The sequence below is a fragment of the Salmo salar genome, chromosome 19, assembly GCF_965601325.2.
Source record: "Salmo salar chromosome 19, fSalSal1, whole genome shotgun sequence".
NCBI lineage: Eukaryota > Metazoa > Chordata > Actinopteri > Salmoniformes > Salmonidae > Salmo > Salmo salar.
Window position 1 is genome coordinate 85116456 of NC_138309.1, and position 17865 is coordinate 85134320.

At 48.1% G+C, this 17865-nt stretch overlaps 1 pseudogene across 1 annotated transcript in view; it reads left to right on the forward strand.

The window, feature by feature from the left end:
- Positions 1-17865, forward strand: part of LOC106579704 (uncharacterized protein C8orf34 homolog) — a 154499-nt pseudogene that overhangs the window by 72527 nt on the left and 64107 nt on the right. Inside the window, exon 8 of the transcript XR_014381715.1 lies at positions 16131-16266. The product of XR_014381715.1 is annotated as an uncharacterized protein C8orf34 homolog (transcript). The remainder of the gene's footprint in view (positions 1-16130; positions 16267-17865) is intronic.

Here is a 17865-nt window from a genome sequence, read left to right on the forward strand (position 1 = left end):
TTTGTGTAACCAGCCATCAAACAGGTTCCGTCCACCAGGGACGTTTTCTGTATGACATCATTTGTATTCTGTGTATATGTAATTCTGTGTGATTAGTTAGGTATTTGGTAAATAAATAATTAAACCCAATTTTGTATTGCTGACTCAACTTGTTAGCCAGAGTTCGTGAAGATAACCAAGAATTTACAACTTTCATATGAGACTGAAAATAAGGTGACGATTAATAATGACTGCTATTGATTGTAACGATCGTCGTCGGGTGACGAGGAAGCGGACCAAAACGCAGCTGGGAGCGAACACATGTTTATTCTTTACACTGAAATAAACACGTACACAAAATCAAGACAAGGCCGATACGTTAACTGCTCAAACACAAGAGGCAACACCCCACAAACAGCGTGGGGGGAAAAAGGAACTTAAATGTGATCCCAATCAGAGACAACTAGCGACAGCTGTCTCTGATTGGGAATCAACAGAACCCAACATAGAAATAAACCCCATAGAGCTAACACAAGGCTATAACGCAAACCTAGAAAACAAACCCAGGAAAAATACCCAACATGACACACCCTGACCCAAAATACCCGAGTTCACCTGGTCAGGGCGTGACATTGATGTAAAATATTACTAGGTCTTTAAGAGTTTATTCGGAAGATAACGGCTCTATAAACACTATTCCGTGGTGTCCCGACTTTCTAGTTAATTACATTTACATGATTAGCTCAATCAGGTAATATTAATTACAGAGAAAGGATTTTATAGAATAGCATGTCATATGACTTAATCCGGCATAGCCAAAGACACGACAATATCTTCTCTTGAGAGCCAGGTCTGCCTACGACGGCCTTTCTCAATAGCAAGGCTATGCTCACTGAGTCTGTACATAGTCAAAGCTTTCCTTAAGCTTGGGTCAGTCACAGTGGTCAGGTATTCTGCCACTATGTACTCTCAGTGCGACAAAAACAACAACACAGAGTTACACATAGAATAAACAAGCGTACAGTCAATAACACAATATTAAAGTCTATATACAGTGTGTGCAAATGAGGTAAGATAAGGGAGGTAAGGCAATAAATAGGCCATAGTGGCGAAATAATTACAATTTAGCAATTAAACACTGGAGTAATAGATGTGCAGAAGATGAATGTGCAAGTAGAGATACTGGGGTGCAAAGGAGCAAAAAATAAATAACAGTATGGGGATGAGGTAGTTGGATGGGCTGTTTACAGATGGGCTATGTACAGGTGCAGTGATCTGTGAGCTGCTCTGACAGCTGATGCTTAAAGTTAGTGAGGGAGATATGAGTCTCCAGCTTCAGTGATTTTTGCAATTCGTTCCAGTCATTGGCAGCAGAGAACTGGAAGGAAAGGCAGCCAAATGAGGAATTGGCTTTTGGGGTGACCAGTGAAATATACCTGCTGGAGCGCGTGCTACGAGTGGGTGCTGCTATCGTGACCAGTGAGCTGAGATAAGGTGGGGCTTTACCTAGCAGAGACTTGTAGATGACCTGGAGCCAGCGAGTTTGGCGACTAATATGAAGCGAGGGCCAGCCAACGAGAGCATACAGGTCACAGTGGTGGGTAGTATATGGGGCTTTGGTGACACAACGGATGGCACTTTGATAGACTGCATCCAATTTGCTGAGTAGAGTGTTGGAGGCTTTTTTGTAAATGACATCGCCGAAGTCGAGGATCGGTAGGATAGTCAGTTTTACGAGGATATGTTTGGCAGCATGAGTGAAGGATGCTTTGTTGCGAAATAGGAAGCCAATTCTAGATTTAATTTTGGATTGAAGATGCTTAATGTGAGTCTGGAAGGAGAGTTTACAGTCTAACCAGACACCTAGGTATTTGTAGTTGTCCACATATTCTAAGTCAGAACCGTCCAGAGTAGTGATGCTGGACGGGTGGGCAAGTGCGGGCAGCGATCGGTTGAAGAGCATGCATTTCGTTTTACTTGCATTTAAGAGCAGTTGATGGACATGGAAGGAGAGTTGTATGGCATTGAAGCTCGTCTGGAGGTTAGTTAACACAGTGTCCAAAGAAGGGCCAGAAGTATACAGAATGGTGTCGTCTGCGTAGAGGTGGATCAGAGAATCACCAGCAGCAAGAGCAACATCATTGATGTATAAAGATGTCTTACTGAGTGGCCTGCCAGACTGGCGCAGGAGAGTAGAGAGATTCAGAGAGACAGAGATGGTAGAGATGTTAGAGAGGTCTATCAGTCTTACTGAGTGGCCTGCCAGACTGGCGCAGGAAAGTAGAGAGATTCAGAGAGACAGAGATGGTAGAGATGTTAGAGAGGTCTATCAGTCTTACTGAGTGGCCTGCCAGACTGGCGCAGGAGAGTAGAGAGATTCAGAGAGACAGAGATGGTAGAGATGTTAGAGAGGTCTATCAGTCTTACTGAGTGGCCTGCCAGACTGGCGCAGGAGAGTAGAGAGATTCAGAGAGACAGAGATGGTAGAGAGGTCTATCAGTCTTATTGATGGTGCATCCCTGTGGAACGCTTTCGACACCATGTAGAGTCCATGCCCTGACGAATTGAGTTTGTTTTGAGGGCAAATTAGGTATTTCGTTTTTTTTTAATACATTTGCAACAATTTGTTTCTTTAACTGTCATCGTAGTTCTTGTGAGGTTTTTATTCTTACTTAAATGTTTTATTAAATTTGGGATTATTTTCTATCTTCTTCTTCTTACTATTATTGTTATTATTATTATTATTTATTATTATTATTATTGTTATTATTATTAGTATTACTATTATTATTATTATTGTTATTATTACAATTATTATTATTACTATTATTACTAGTATTATTATTAATAATATTATTATTGTTATTATTATTATTGTTATTATTATTACTGTTATTATTATTACTATTATTATTATTACTATTATTATTATTAACATTATTATTACTGTTATTATTATTACTATTATTATTATTTATATTATTATTATTACTATTATTACTGGTGTTATTATTATTATTACTATTATTATTAATATTATTATGAATGCTATTATTATTATTATTAATATTATTATTACTATTATTATTATTAACTATTATTATTACTGTTATTATTATTACTATTATTATTATTTATATTATTATTATTACTATTATTACTGGTGTTATTATATTATTACTATTATTATTAATATTATTATTATTACTATTATGAATGCTATTATTATCATTATTACTATTGTTATTATTATGAATACTATTATTATTATGAATACTATTATTATTGTTATTATTATTGCTATTATTATTATTATTAATATTATTATTACTATTATTATTATTACTATTATTATTATTGTTATTATTATTACTATTATTATTATTAATATTATTATTACTATTATTATTATTACTATTATTATTATTATTATTGTTATTATTATGAATACTATTATTATTATGAATACTATTATTATTATTATTAATATTATTATTATTATTACTATTATTATTATTAATATGAATACTATTATTATTATGAATACTATTATTATTATGAATACTATTATTAGTAGTAGTATTATGAATAATATTATTAGTATTTTTTATTATTATGAATATTATTATGAATATTATTGTTATTGTTATTATTATTATCACTGCATTGTTACGAGTTCTCAAGGTAAGAACTTCACTGTGCTGCTTAACACCTGTTGTATCCTGCGCACGTGGCGAATGAACTTTGAAACTTGTGTGTATGAGGTTAGTGTGACCTCTAGTGGCCAGTGATGCAATAGCAGCCACTGTCTTGTCTGAATTCTCCTGTTTCCATGGTGTTTTCAGTAGGGCATGCCATAACCGGACGTGCTTGTTGCACCCTCGACAACTACTATGATTATTATTATTTGACCATGCTGGTCATTTATGAACATTTTAACATCTTGACCATGTTCTGTTATAATATCCACCCTGCACAGCCAGAAGAGGACTGGCCACCCCTCATAGCCTGGTTCCTCTCTAGGTTTCTTCCTAGGTTTTTGGCCTTTCTAGGGAGTTTTTCCTAGGGAGTTTTTCCTAGCCACCGTGCTTCTTTCACATGCTTTGCTTGCTGTTTGGGGTTTTAGGCTGGGTTTCTGTACAGCACTTTGAGATATCAGCTGATGTACGAAGGGCTATATAAATAAATTTGATTTCATTTTGATTTGATAGCCTGGAATGCATTTCAATTAACAGGTGTGCCTTGTTAAAAGTTAATTTGTGGCATTTCTTTCCTTCTTAATACATTTGAGCCAATCAGTTGTGTTGTGACAAGGTACGGGTGGTATACAGAAGATAGCCCTGTTTGGTAAAATACCAAGTCCATATTATGGCAAGAACAGCTCAAATAAGCAAAGATAAATTACAATCCGTCATTACTTTAAGACATGAAGGTCAGTCAATCTGAAAAATGTCAAGAACTTTTAAAGTTTCTTCAAGTGCAGTCGCAAAATCATCAAGCGTTATGATGAAACTGGCTCTCATGAGGACCGCCAGAGGGATGGAAGACCCAGAGTTACCTCTGTTCATTAGAGTTACCAGCCTCAGAAATTGCAGCCCAAATAAATGCTTCACAGAGTTCAAGTAACAGACACATCTCAACATCAACTGTTCAGAGGAGACTGCGTGAATCAGGCCTTCATGGTCAATTTTTTGCAAAGAAACCACTACTAAAGGACACCAATAAGAAGAAGAGACTTGCTTGGGCCAAGAAACACGATCAGTGGACATTAGACCAGTGGAAATCTGTCCTTTGGTCTGATGAGTCCAAATTAGAGCTTTTTGGTTCCAACCGCCGAGTCTTTGTGAGACACAGAGTAGGTGAACAGATGATCTCAGCATGTGTGGTTCCCACCGTGAAGCATGGAGGAGGAGGTGTGATGGTGTCGGGGTGCTTTGCTGGTGACAAAAGTCTGTGATTTATTTAGAATTCAAGGCACACTTAACCAGCATGGCTACCACAGCATTCTGCAGCGATACGCCATCCCATCTGGTTTGCGCTTAGTGGGACTATCATTTGTTTTTCACCAGGACAATGACCCAACACACCTCCAGGCTGTGTAAGGGCTATTTGACCAAGAAGGAAAGTGATGGAGTGCTGCATCAGATGACCTGGCCTCTACAATCACCCGACCTCAACCCAATTGAGATGTAGAAAATAGTAAAAATAAAGAAAAACCCTTGAATGAGTAGGTGTGTCCAAACTTTTGACTGATACTTTATATATATTCACTGTAGATGGATAAAAATACAGATCCTCAGATGGGTGTTTGTCAGTATGCGTACTGTATGTGTTTCCCTGTTTGTGATATCTGTCAGATATATTGTTAAGTAGAGCCCAGTATTTAGTAGACACTAGAGCATCAACCTGTTTCATAATGGCACTAGGCTAGAGCCTGCTGTTCTAGGGCAGTCCCAAATGGCACCCTATTCCCTACATAGTGCACTACTTTTAACCAGAGACATATGAGAATCCCTAAGGGCCCTGGTAAAAATGAATACGCCACATAGTGAACAAGGTGCCATTTGGGATGCAACGCATTGCAACCTCCCAGACACCAAACCACGTCTAACAGCTACTGTAACAGCTCACAGCTCACAGCTACTGTAACAGCTCACAGCTAACAGCTAACTGCTCACAGCTCACAGCTACTGTAACAGCTCACTGCTCACAGCTACTATAACAGCTCACAGCTCACTGCTACTATAATAGCTCACAGCTAACAGCTAACTGCTCACAGCTCACAGCTACTGTAACAGCTCACAGCTACTGTAACAGTGTAGGTTCCGTCCCTCTCTTCGCCCCAACCCGGGCTCGAACCAGGGACCCTCTGTACACATCAACAACTGACACCCCACGAAGCATCGTTACCCATCGCGCCACAAAAGCCGCGGCCCTTGCAACGCAAGGGGAAACCCTACTTCAAGTCTCAGAGCGAGTGACGTCACCCAATTGAAACGCTATTAGCGTGCACCACCGCTAACTAACTAGCCATTTCACATCGGTTACACTACTGTAACAGCTCACAGCTCACAGCTACTGTAACAGCTCACAGCTCACTACTCACAGCTCACAGCTACTGTAACAGCTCACAGCTCACAGCTACTGTAACAGCTCACAGCTCACAGCTACTGTAACAGCTCACAGCTACTGTAACAGCTCACAGCTCACAGCTACTGTAACAGCTCACAGCTCACTACTCACAATTCACAGCTACTGTAACAGCTCACAGCTCCTACTCACAGCTACTGTAACAGCTCACAGCTCACTACTCACAGCTCACAGCTACTGTAACAGCTCACAGCTCACTACTCACAGCTACTGTAACAGCTCACAGCTCACAGCTACTGTAACAGCTCACTGCTCATAGCTCACAGCTCACTGCTCATAGCTAACAACTACTGTAACAGCTCACAGCTCACTACTCACTACTCACTGCTCACTGCACACTGCTCACAGCTCACTGCTCACAGCTCACAGCTACTGTAACAGCTCACAGCTCACAGCTACTGTAACAGCTCACAGCTCACAGCTACTGTAACAGCTCACTGCTCATAGCTCACAGCTCACTGCTCATAGCTAACAGCTACTGTAACAGCTCACAGCTCACTACTCACTACTCACAGCTCACAGCTCACTGCTCACAGCTCACAGCTACTGTAACAGCTCACAGGCACAGCAAGGGCTTTTATCACGTACGAAGGCATGGAGTTCACTCATCCGTTTTGCCACCAAAGCCCCATATACTACCCACCACTGCAACCTGTACGCTCTCGTTGGTTGGCCATCGCTTCATACTTGTTGCCAAACCCACTGGCTCCAGGTCATCTACAAGTCTCTGCTAGGTAAAGCCCCGCCTTATCTCGGCTCACTGGTCACCATAGCAGCACCCACCTGTAGCACGCGCTCCAGCAGGTATATCTCACTGGTCATCCCCAAAGCCAATTCCTCCTTTGGCTGCCTTTCCTTCCAGTTCTCTGCTGCCAATGACTGGAACGAACTGCAAAAATCTCTGAAGCTGGAGACTCATATCTCCCTCACTAACTTTAAGTACCAGCTATCAGAGCAGCTCACAGATCACTGCACCTGTACATAGCCCATCTGTAAATAGCCCATCTACCTACCTCATCCCCATACTGTATTTATTTATTTATCTTGCTCCTTTGCACCCCAGTATCTCTACTTGCACATTAATCTTCTGCACATCTACCATTCCAGTGTCTAATTGCTATATTGTAATTTCTTCGCCACCATGGCCTATTTATTGCCTTACCTCCCTTATCTCACCTCATTTCCACTCACTGTATATAGACTTTTTGTTTTCTTTTGTTCTACTGTATTATTGACTGTATGTTTGTTTATTCCATGTGTAACTCTGTGTTGTTAGTATGTGTCGAATTGCTATGCTTTATCTTGGCCAGGTCGCAATTGTAAATGAGAACTTGTTCTCAACTAGTCTACCTGGTTAAATAAAGGTTAAATAAATTAAATAAAAATAAATATGTAACTCATGGCCTCACATGAAATAGGTTGGATCTGGTGTGGAAGATGATGATGATGTGTGTGTGTGTGTGTGTGTGTGTGTGTGTGTGTGTGTGTGTGTGTGTGTGTGTGTGTGTGAGAGAGAGAGAGAAAGGGTGTGTGTTTGTGTGTGTATATAGATAATTCCACTATAGATCTGTCAACACATCATCTCAAAAGATGTATATTATTTATGAGATTAATGTAGTAATTATGACTCCGGTACTTTATTTAGAACAGAGAGAGAGAGAGAGAGAGAGAGAGAGAGAGAGTCAGTCATTCTTCATCTAAATTACATTAAATAACATGGAAACCTGCAGGGAGGAGAACACATGCACGCACACACACACACCAAGAGAGAAGAGAGAGAGAGAGAGAGAGAGAGAGAGAGAGAGAGAGAGAGAGAGAGAGAGAGAGAGAGAGAGAGAGAGAGAGAGAGAGAGAGAGAGAGAGAGAGACACTCCCATACCCTTCCCAGCTCTGCTCTTAGGTTCTGCTTTGCTCTGATGTGGGGGGATGAAATTCTCCGTGGCTCAGACCTCCTTGTTCACATTACATCACTCAAATACTTTCCATCTTCTCTCTTCCTCTCCTACTGTCCTCACCTCCTCTCCTCCTCCTCTCCTACTATCCTCACCTCCTCCTCCTCCTCTCCTCCTGTCCTTACCTCCTCTCCTCCTCTCCAACTGTCCTCACCTCCTCTCCTCCTCCTCTCCTACTGTCCTCACCTCCTCCTCCTCTCCTCTCCAACTGTCCTCACCTTCTCTCCTCCTCCTACTGTCCTCACCTCCTCTCCTCCTCTCCTCTCCTCCTCCTCTCCTACTGTCCTCACCTCCTCTCCACCTCCTCTCCTACTTTCCGCACCTCCTCTCCTCCTCCTCTCCTCCTGTCCTTACCTCCTCTCCTCCTCCTCTCCTCCTCTCCTACTGTCCTCACCTCCTCTCCTCCTCTCCTCCACTCCTACTGTCCTCACCTCCTCTCCACCCCCTCTCCAACTGTCCTCACCTCCTCTCCTCCTCCTCTCCTACTGTCCTCACCTCCTCCTCCTCTCCTCCAACTGTCCTCACCTTCTCTCCTCCTCATACTGTCCTCACCTCCTCTCCTCCTCCTCTCCTCCTGTCCTACTGTCCTCACCTCCTCCTCTCCTACTGTCCTCACCTCCTCTCCTCCTCCTCTCTTCCTCTCCTACTGTCCTCACCTCCTCTCCTCCTCCTCTCCTACTATCCTCACCTCCTCTTCCTCCTCTCCTACTGTCCTAACCTTCTCTCCTCCTCCTCTCCTACTGTCCGCACCTCCTCTCCTCCTCCTCTCCTCCTGTCCTTACCTCCTCTCCAACTGTCCTCACCTCCTCTCCTCCTCCTCTCCTACTGTCCTCACCTCCTCTCCTCCTCCTCTCCTACTGTCCTCACCTCCTCTCCTCCTCCTCTCCTCCTCTCCAACTGTCCTCACCTCCTCTCCTCCTCCTCTCCTACTGTCCTCACCTTCTCTCCTCCTCCTACTGTCCTCACCTCCTCTCCTACTGTCCTCACATCCTCTCCTCACCTCCTCTTCTCTCCTCACCTCCTCTTCTGTCCTCTCCTCACCTCCTCTCCTACTGTCCTCAACTCCTCTCCTCACCTCCTCACCTCCTCTCCTACTTTCTTCACCTCCTCTCTTCTCCTCTTCCTCACCTCCTCTCCTACTGTCCTCACCTCCTCTCATCTGCCTCGCCTCCTCTCCTACTGTCCTCACCTCCTCTTCTCTCCTCTCTTCACCTCCTCCTGTCCTCTTCTTGCCCCCGTTCCCACCTACAAACCCTACAGTTCTATTTAGGCGCGTCTCATGGTTTGACATGGGTTCTGGGTCCCATAGGGCACCCAATTCTCTGTAGTTAGTGGACTACTTTTGACCAGAGGTCTGTGGCCATACTTAAGGAATAAGGTGGCATTTGGGGCGCCCACAGGGATCATGCATTGCCCTGTTTGTTCTCTGACTCTGAAGGAGTAGAAATGTGCCAGGCTCACTGACAGACGTGTGGGCTGGGTGTGTCACGGAGTCTAGACAGACGCCACGGAGGGTGTTGTCAGTGTTCTATGGGGAAACGTATCATTGTGCCGTTCCGTGGGCCGGGAGATGTCATGGAAACTGATCTTAGTCAGTGTTTTTGTTCGGGGGTTTGGTGTGGGTGTGTCCTGAGACAGCCTGCGTGTGATGGTGTGATGGTGGTGGTAGGGTGTGATGGTGGTGGTAGGGTGGTATGGTGGTGGTATGGTGGTGGTAGGGTGGTATGGTGGTGGTATGGTGGTGGTAGGGTGGTATGGTGGTGGTATGGTGTGATGGTGGTGGTAGGGTGGTATGGTGGTGGTATGGTGGTGGTAGGGTGGTATGGTGGTGGTATGGTGGTGGTAGGGTGGTATGGTGGTGGTATGGTGTGATGGTGGTATGGTGGTATGGTATGATGGTGTGATGGTGGTGGTAGGGTGTGATGGTGTGATGGTGTTATGTTGTGATGGTGTGATGGTGGTGGTAGGGTGTGATGGTGTGATGGTGTGATGGTGGTGGTAGGGTGGTATGGTGGTGGTAGGGTGGTATGGTGGTATGGTGGTATGGTGTGATGGTGTGATGGTGGTGGTAGGGTGTGATGGTGTGATGGTGGTGGTAGGGTGGTATGGTGGTATGGTGTGATGGTGGTGGTAGGGTGGTAGGGTGTGATGGTGGTATGGTGGTATGGTGGTGGTAGGGTGGTATGGTGGTATGGTGTGATGGTGGTGGTAGGGTGGTAGGGTGTGATGGTGGTATGGTGGTATGGTGTGATGGTGTGATGGTGGTGGTAGGGTGTGATGGTGTGATGGTGGTGGTAGGGTGGTATTGTGGTATGGTGTGATGCTAGTGGTAGGGTGGTATGGTGGTGGTAGGGTGGTATGGTGGTATGGTGTGATGGTGGTGGTAGGGTGGTAGGGTGGTAGGGTGTGATGGTGGTATGGTGTGATGGTGGTATGGTGGTATGGTGTGATGGTGGTATGGTGTGATGGTGGTATGGTGGTAGGGTGGTAGGGTGTGATGGTGGTATGGTGGTATGGTGATATGGTGGTAGGGTGGTAGGGTGTGATGGTGGTATGGTGGTATGGTGTGATGGTGGTATGGTGTGATGGTGGTATGGTGGTAGGGTGGTAGGGTGTGATGGTGGTATGGTGGTATGGTGATATGGTGGTAGGGTGGTAGGGTGTGATGGTGGTATGGTGGTATGGTGTGATGGTGGTATGGTGTGATGGTGGTAGGGTGGTAGGGTGTGATGGTGGTATGGTGGTATGGTGATATGGTGGTAGGGTGTGATGGTGGTATGGTGGTATGGTGTGATGGTGGTGGTAGGGTGTAAGAAAAATGCAAGACTGAATAGGAGAAAAAACAAGCAACAAACAAAGAAGATAGGCTTTTGAAAAATAACTATTTTTCATAAAATTGTAGTATTCTTAGCTAGCTGAATTGTTTACCAGTTGCTAAGCAGTTGCTAGGGACTCTTTTGGAAGAAGCTAGCTAGCTAACGAAGAACAACAAAGAATATCTAGTTAACAGAAGAAAAGAAAGAGAAAATCAGGACAGAAGAAAAAGGATATCAAAGTGAAACAGTTCTCTAAAGACACAGGAGACAATAATACAAGAAACAACACTTCTGTAGCTTGTCAACTATGTGTCTGTCTATCCCTGTTCTCTCCTCTCTGCACAGGCCATACAAACGCTTCACACCGCGTGGCCGCTGCCACTCTAACCTGGTGGTCCCAGCGCGCACGACCCACGTGGAGTTCCAGGTCTCCGGCAGCCTCTGGAACTGCCGGTCTGCAGCCAACAAGGCTGAGTTCATCTCAGCCTATGCTACCCTCCAGTCCCTAGACTTCCTGGCGCTGACGGAAACATGGATTACCACATACCCCTAGAGCATCGAGCCAGCGGGGTGGTGGCACTGGAATCCTCATCTCTCCCAAGTGGACATTCTCTCTTTCTCCCCTGACCCATCTGTCTATCTCCTCATTTGAATTCCATGCTGTCACAGTTACCAGCCCTTTCAAGCTTAACATCCTTATCATTTATCACCCTCCAGGTTCCCTTGGAGAGTTCATCAATGAGCTTGACGCCTTGATAAGTTCCTTTCCTGAGGATGGCTCACCTCTCACAGTTCTGGGTGACTTTAACCTCCCCACGTCTACCTTTGACTCATTCCTCTCTGCCTCCTTCTTTCCACTCCTCTCCTCTTTTGACCTCACCCTCTCACCTTCCTCCCCTACTCACAAGGCAGGCAATAGGCTTGACCTCATCTTTACTAGATGCTGTTCTTCCACTAATCTCATTGCAACTCCCCTCCAAATCTCCGACCACTACCGTGTATCCTTTTCCCTCTTGCTCTCATCCAACACTTCTCATTCTGCCCCTACTCGGATGGTATTGCGCCGTCCCAACCTTCGCTCTCTCTCTCCCCCTACTCTCTCCTCTTCCATCCCATCATCTCTTCCCTCTGCTCAAACCTTCTCCAACCTATCTCCTGATTCTGCCTCCTCAACCCTCCTCTCCTCCCTTTCTGCATCCTTTGATTTTCTCTGTCCCCTATCCTCCAGGCCGGCTCGGTCCTCCCCTCCTGCTCCGTGGCTCGACGACTCACTACGAGCTCACAGAACAGGGCTCCGGGCAGCCGAGCGGAAATGGAGGAAAACTCGCCTCCCTGCGGACCTGGCATCCTTTCACTCCCTCCTCTCTACATTCTCCTCTTCTGTCTCTGCTGCTAAAGCCACTTTCTACCACTCTAAATTCCAAGCATCTGCCTCTAACCCTAGGAAGCTCTTTGCTACCTTCTCCTCCCTCCTGAATCCTCCTCCCCCTCCCCCCCCCCCCCCTCCTCCCTCTCTGCGGATGACTTCGTCAACCATTTTGAAAAGAAGGTTGACGATATCCGATCCTCGTTTGCTAAGTCAAACGACACCGCTGGTCCTGCTCACACTGCCCTACCCTGTGCTTTGACCTCTTTCTCCCCTCTCTCCAGATGAAATCTCGCGTCTTGTGACGGCCGGCCGCCCAACAACCTGCCCCCTTGACCCTATCCCCTCCTCTCTTCTCCAGACCATTTCCGGAGACCTTCTCCCCTTCCTCACCTCGCTCATCAACTCATCCTTGACCGCTGGCTACGTCCCTTCCGTCTTCAAGAGAGCGAGAGTTGCACCCCTTCTGAAAAAACCTACACTCGATCCCTCCGATGTCAACAACTACAGACCAGTATCCCTTCTTTCTTTTCTCTCCAAAACTCTTGAACGTGCCGTCCTTGGCCAGCTCTCCTGCTATCTCTCTCAGAATGACCTTCTTGATCCTAATCAGTCAGGTTTCAAGACTGGGCATTCAACTGAGACTGCTCTTCTCTGTGTCACGGAGGCTCTCCGCACTGCTAAAGCTAACTCTCTCTCCTCTGCTCTCATCCTTCTAGACCTATCTGCTGCCTTTGATACTGTGAACCATCAGATCCTCCTCTCCACCCTCTCCGAGTTGGGCATCTCCGGCGCGGCCCACGCTTGGATTGCGTCCTACCTGACAGGTCGCTCCTAGCAGGTGGCGTGGCGAGAATCTGTCTCCGCACCATGCGCTCTCACCACTGGTGTCCCCCAGGGCTCTGTTCTAGGCCCTCTCCTATTCTCGCTATACACCAAGTCACTTGGCTCTGTCATATCCTCACATGGTCTCTCCTATCATTGCTATGCAGACGACCCACAATTAATCTTCTCCTTTCCCCCTTCTGATAACCAGGCGGCGAATCGCATCTCTGCATGTCTGTCAGACATATCAGTGTGGATGACGGATCACCACCTCAAGCTGAACCTCGGCAAGACGGAGCTGCTCTTCCTCCCGGGGAAGGACTGCCCATTCCATGATCTCGCCATCACGGTTGACAACTCCCTTATGTCCTCCTCCCAGAGTGCTAAGAACCTTGGCGTGATCCTGGACAACACCCTGTCGTTCTCCACTAACATCAAGGCGGTGACCCGATCCTGTAGGTTCACGCTCTACAACATTCGCAGAGTACGACCCTGCCTCACACAGGAAGCGGCGCAGGTCCTAATCCAGGCACTTGTCATCTCCCGTCTGGATTACTGCAACTCGCTGTTGGCTGGGCTCCCTGCCTGTGCCATTAAACCCCTACAACTCATCCAGAACGCCGCAGCCCGTCTGGTGTTCAACCTTCCCAAATTCTCTCACGTCACCCCGCTCCTCCGCTCTCTCCACTGGCTTCCAGTTGAAGCTCGCATCCGCTACAAGACCATGGTGATTGCCTACAGAGCTGTGAAGGGAACGGCACCTCCATACCTTCAGGCTCTGATCAGGCCCTACACCCAAACAAGGGCACTGCGTTCATCCACCTCTGGACTGCTGGCCCCCCTACCTCTGAGGAAGCACAGTTCCCGCTCAGCCCAGTCAAAACTGTTCGCTGCTCTGGCACCCCTATGGTGGAACAAGCTCCCTCACGACGCCAGGACAGCGGAGTCAATCACCCCGTTCCGGAGACACCTGAAACCCCACCTCTTTAAGGAATACCTAGGATAGGATAAAGTAATCCTTCTAACCCCCCCCCCCCCCCCCCCCTTAAAAGATTTAGATGCACTATTGTAAAGTGGTTGTTCCACTGGATATCATAAGGTGAATGCACCAATTTGTAAGTCACTCTGGATAAGAGCGTCTGCTAAATGACTTAAATGTAAATGTGGTGGTAGGGTGGTAGGGTGTGATGGTGGTAGGGTGGTATGGTGATATGGTGGTATGGTGGTAGGGTGGTAGGTGGTATGGTGTGGGTGGTATGGTGTGATGGTGGTATGGTGTGAGGTGGTAGGTGGTAGGGTGGAGGTGGTATGGTGTAGGGTGTAGGGTGGTATGGTGGATGGTGGTGGTAGGGTGGTATGGTGGTATGGTGGTAGGTTGGTATGGTGGTATGGTGGTAGGGTGGTATGGTGATATGGTGGTATGGTGGTATGGTGTGATGGTGGTGGTAGGGTGGTATGGTGGTATGGTGGTAGGGTGGTAGGGTGGTATGGTGGTAGGGTGGTAGGGTGGTATGGTGTGATGGTGGTATGGTGGTAGGGTGGTAGGGTGGTATGGTGGTATGGTGTGATGGTGGTGGTAGGGTGGTAGGGTGTGATGGTGGTATGGTGTGATGGTGCTATGTTGTGATGTTGTGATGGTGGGATGGTGGAATGTGTTGCTAACTCAACTAATATAAAATCAGCTAAACTCTCTTCTCAATGGTAAAAAACACTGTACTGTACAGAAACACACTCTCCTTTTACCCTCTGTAGCTGTGACATGGCTGATGTTCAGTTAGCTGCCAGTGATGAGGTAACGCTCCCAGTAATATAATTCCTGCCTGGAATCATGACTGGCACAGTGATGAAACGGGCAGCTTTAACCAACATGAAGACACAAACGCCCTGGCACTGTGGGCATACACAGACACATACTGTATGCCAATCTAACTTTCCGGGTTCATTGAGTTTCTCCGTCTTAGGCCCCTGGAGGTCCCTTGAAACCCTATGCTTCTGTGCCCAATCTCTCTCTCTCTCCCTCTTCCTCTCCCTCTTCCTCCTCTCTCCTCTTCCCCTCCTCTCCCTGTTTCTCTGTGGTCAGGATGTGGGGTTTCTATCATCTGTCCTTCAGCACTGCTGCCTCTGTCTCCTCCTCTGTCTTCTCTACTCTCCTCCTCTGACTCCTGACTTCTCCACTCCTCCACTGTCTCCTCCACTGACTCCTCCTCTGACTCCTCCCTGTCTCCTCCTCTGTCTCCTCCTCTGTCTCCTCCTCTGTCTCCTCCTCTGTCTCCTCCTCTGACTCCTCCTCTGTCTCCTCCTCTGTCTCCTCCTCTGTCTCCTCCACTGTCTCCTCCTCTGTCTCCTCCACTGTCTCCTCCACTGTCTCCTCCTCTGTCTCCTCCACTGTCTCCTCCTCTGTCTCCTCCACTGTCTCCTCCTCTGTCTCCTCCTGTCTCCTCTATCTCCTCCACTCTCGTCCTCTGTCTCCTCCGCTGTGTCCTCTCCTCTGCCTCCTTCACTCTCCTACTCTGTCTCCTCTTCCTGCTTCTCCTGTCTCCTTAACTCTCCTCCTCTTTCTCCTCCTCTGTCTCCTCCACTCTCATCTGACTCCTCCTCTGTCTCTTCCTCTGACTCCTCCTCAGTCTCCTCCTCTGTCTCCTCCACTCTCCTCCTCTCTCCTCTGTTTCCTCCTCTGTCTGCTCCTCTCTCCTCCTTCACTCTCCTCCTCTTTCTCCTCCACGCTCCTCCTCTGACTCCTCCACTCCCCTCTTCTGTCTCCCTCTCGGTCTCCTCCATTCTCCTCCTCAACGCTTCTCCTCTGATTCCTCCACTCCCCTCTTCTGTCTCCTCTTCTGTCTCCCTCTCGGTCTCCTCCATTCTCCTCCTACACTCTCCTCCTCTCCTCCTCCACTCTGTCTACTCCACTCTCCTCCTCCGTCTTCTCCACTCTCCTCCTCTCCTCCTATGTCTCCCCTTCTGTCCACTTCTCTGTCTCCTCCTCTGTCTCTTCCACTCTCCTCCACTCTCCTCCACTTACTCCCTCTCCCTCTCCCTTTCCAGAGGACCTAGATGACCTGCGTATGGAGGGGGTGACAGGGCTGGCTCCGTCTGGCAGTAAGTTCAGCCAGGGTCGTAGCTCCTACTGCCCAGAACCCCAGGCCAAGGTCACACTCAACATCTGCTCTAGGTGTGCAAGGTAAATATTTACCTGTCCTTTACTCTTTACTTTGACTACCTGGCCCTAACCTGTCCTTTACTCTTTACTCTGAATACCTGGCCCGAACCTGTCCTTTACTCTGAATACCTGGCCCTAACCTGTCCTTTACTCTGAATACCTGGCCCTTACCTGTCCTTTACTCTTTACTCTGAATACCTGGCCCTAACCTGTCCTTTACTCTTTACTCTGAATACCTGGCCCGAACCTGTCCATTACCCTGACTACCTGGCCCTTACGTGTCCTTTACTCTGAATACCTGGCCCTAACCTGTCCTTTACTCTTTACTCTGAATAAACAGGTAAAACAGAAAGAAACGTGACACTCTGGGGCTGCTCAAAGGCAGCTGCACAAAAACAAGATCCCACAACTCAAGGAGGGAAAAAGGGCTGCCTAAGTATGGTTCCCAATCAGAGACAACGATAGACAGCTGCCTCTGATTGGAAACCACACTTAGCCAAAACAAAGAAATAGAAAAACTAGATTGCCCACCCCACATCACACCCTGACCTAACCAAAATAGAGGAAAATAAACATCTCTAAGGACAGAGCGTGACAGTACCCCCCCCCCCCCCCCCAATGGTGCGGACTCCCGGCCGCAAACCTGAACCTATAGGGGAGGGTCCGGGTGGGCATCTATTCTTGGCGGCGGCTCTGGTTTGGGGCGTAGCCCCCACTCCTCCCGCTGATCCGCCCGCTTCTGTGTCGCCAGAGGAACCAGACCGTGGATCATCGCCGGAGGCTCTGAACTGCCGACCGCCGCTGAAGACTCTGGACTGCAGGCCGCCGCTGAAGACTCTGGACTGCAGGCTGCCGCTGAAGACTCTTGGCCGCAGGCCGCCACTGAAGACTCTGGACCGCAGACCGCCGCTGAAGACTCTGGACCGCAGGCTGCCGCTGAAGACTCTGGACCGCAGGCCGCCGCTGGAGACTCTGGACCGCAGGCCGCCACTGAAGACTCTGGACTGCAGGCCGCCGCTGAAGACTCTGGACTGCAGGCTGCCGCTGAAGACTCTGGACCGCAGGCCGCCGCTGAAGACTCTGGACCGCAGGCCGCCGCTGGAGACTCTGGACCGCAGGCCGCCGCTGAAGACTCTTGACCGCAGGCCGCCGCTGAAAACTCTGGACCGCAGGCCGCCGCTGGAGACTCCGGAAAGCAGACCTTCGCTGGAGGCTCCGGACTGGGGGACGTCGCTGGAGGCTCCGGACTGGGGGTTGTCACTGGAGGCTCCGGACTGGGGGATGTCGCTGGAGGCTCCGGACTGGGGAACGTCGCTGGAGGCTCCGGACTGGGGAACGTCGCTGGAGGCTCCGGAATGGGGGACGTCGCTGGAGGCTCCGGAATGGGGGACGTCGCTGGAGGCTCCGGACTGGGGACGTCGCTGGAGGCTCCGGACTGGGGAACGTCGCTGGAGGCTCCGGAATGGGGGACGTCGCTGGAGGCTCCGGACTGGGGGACGTCGCTGGAGGCTCCGGACTGGGGGACGTCGCTGGAGGCTCCGGACTGGGGGACGTCGCTGGAGGCTCCGGACTGGGGACGTCGCTGGAGGCTCCGGAATGGGGGACGTCGCTGGAGGCTCC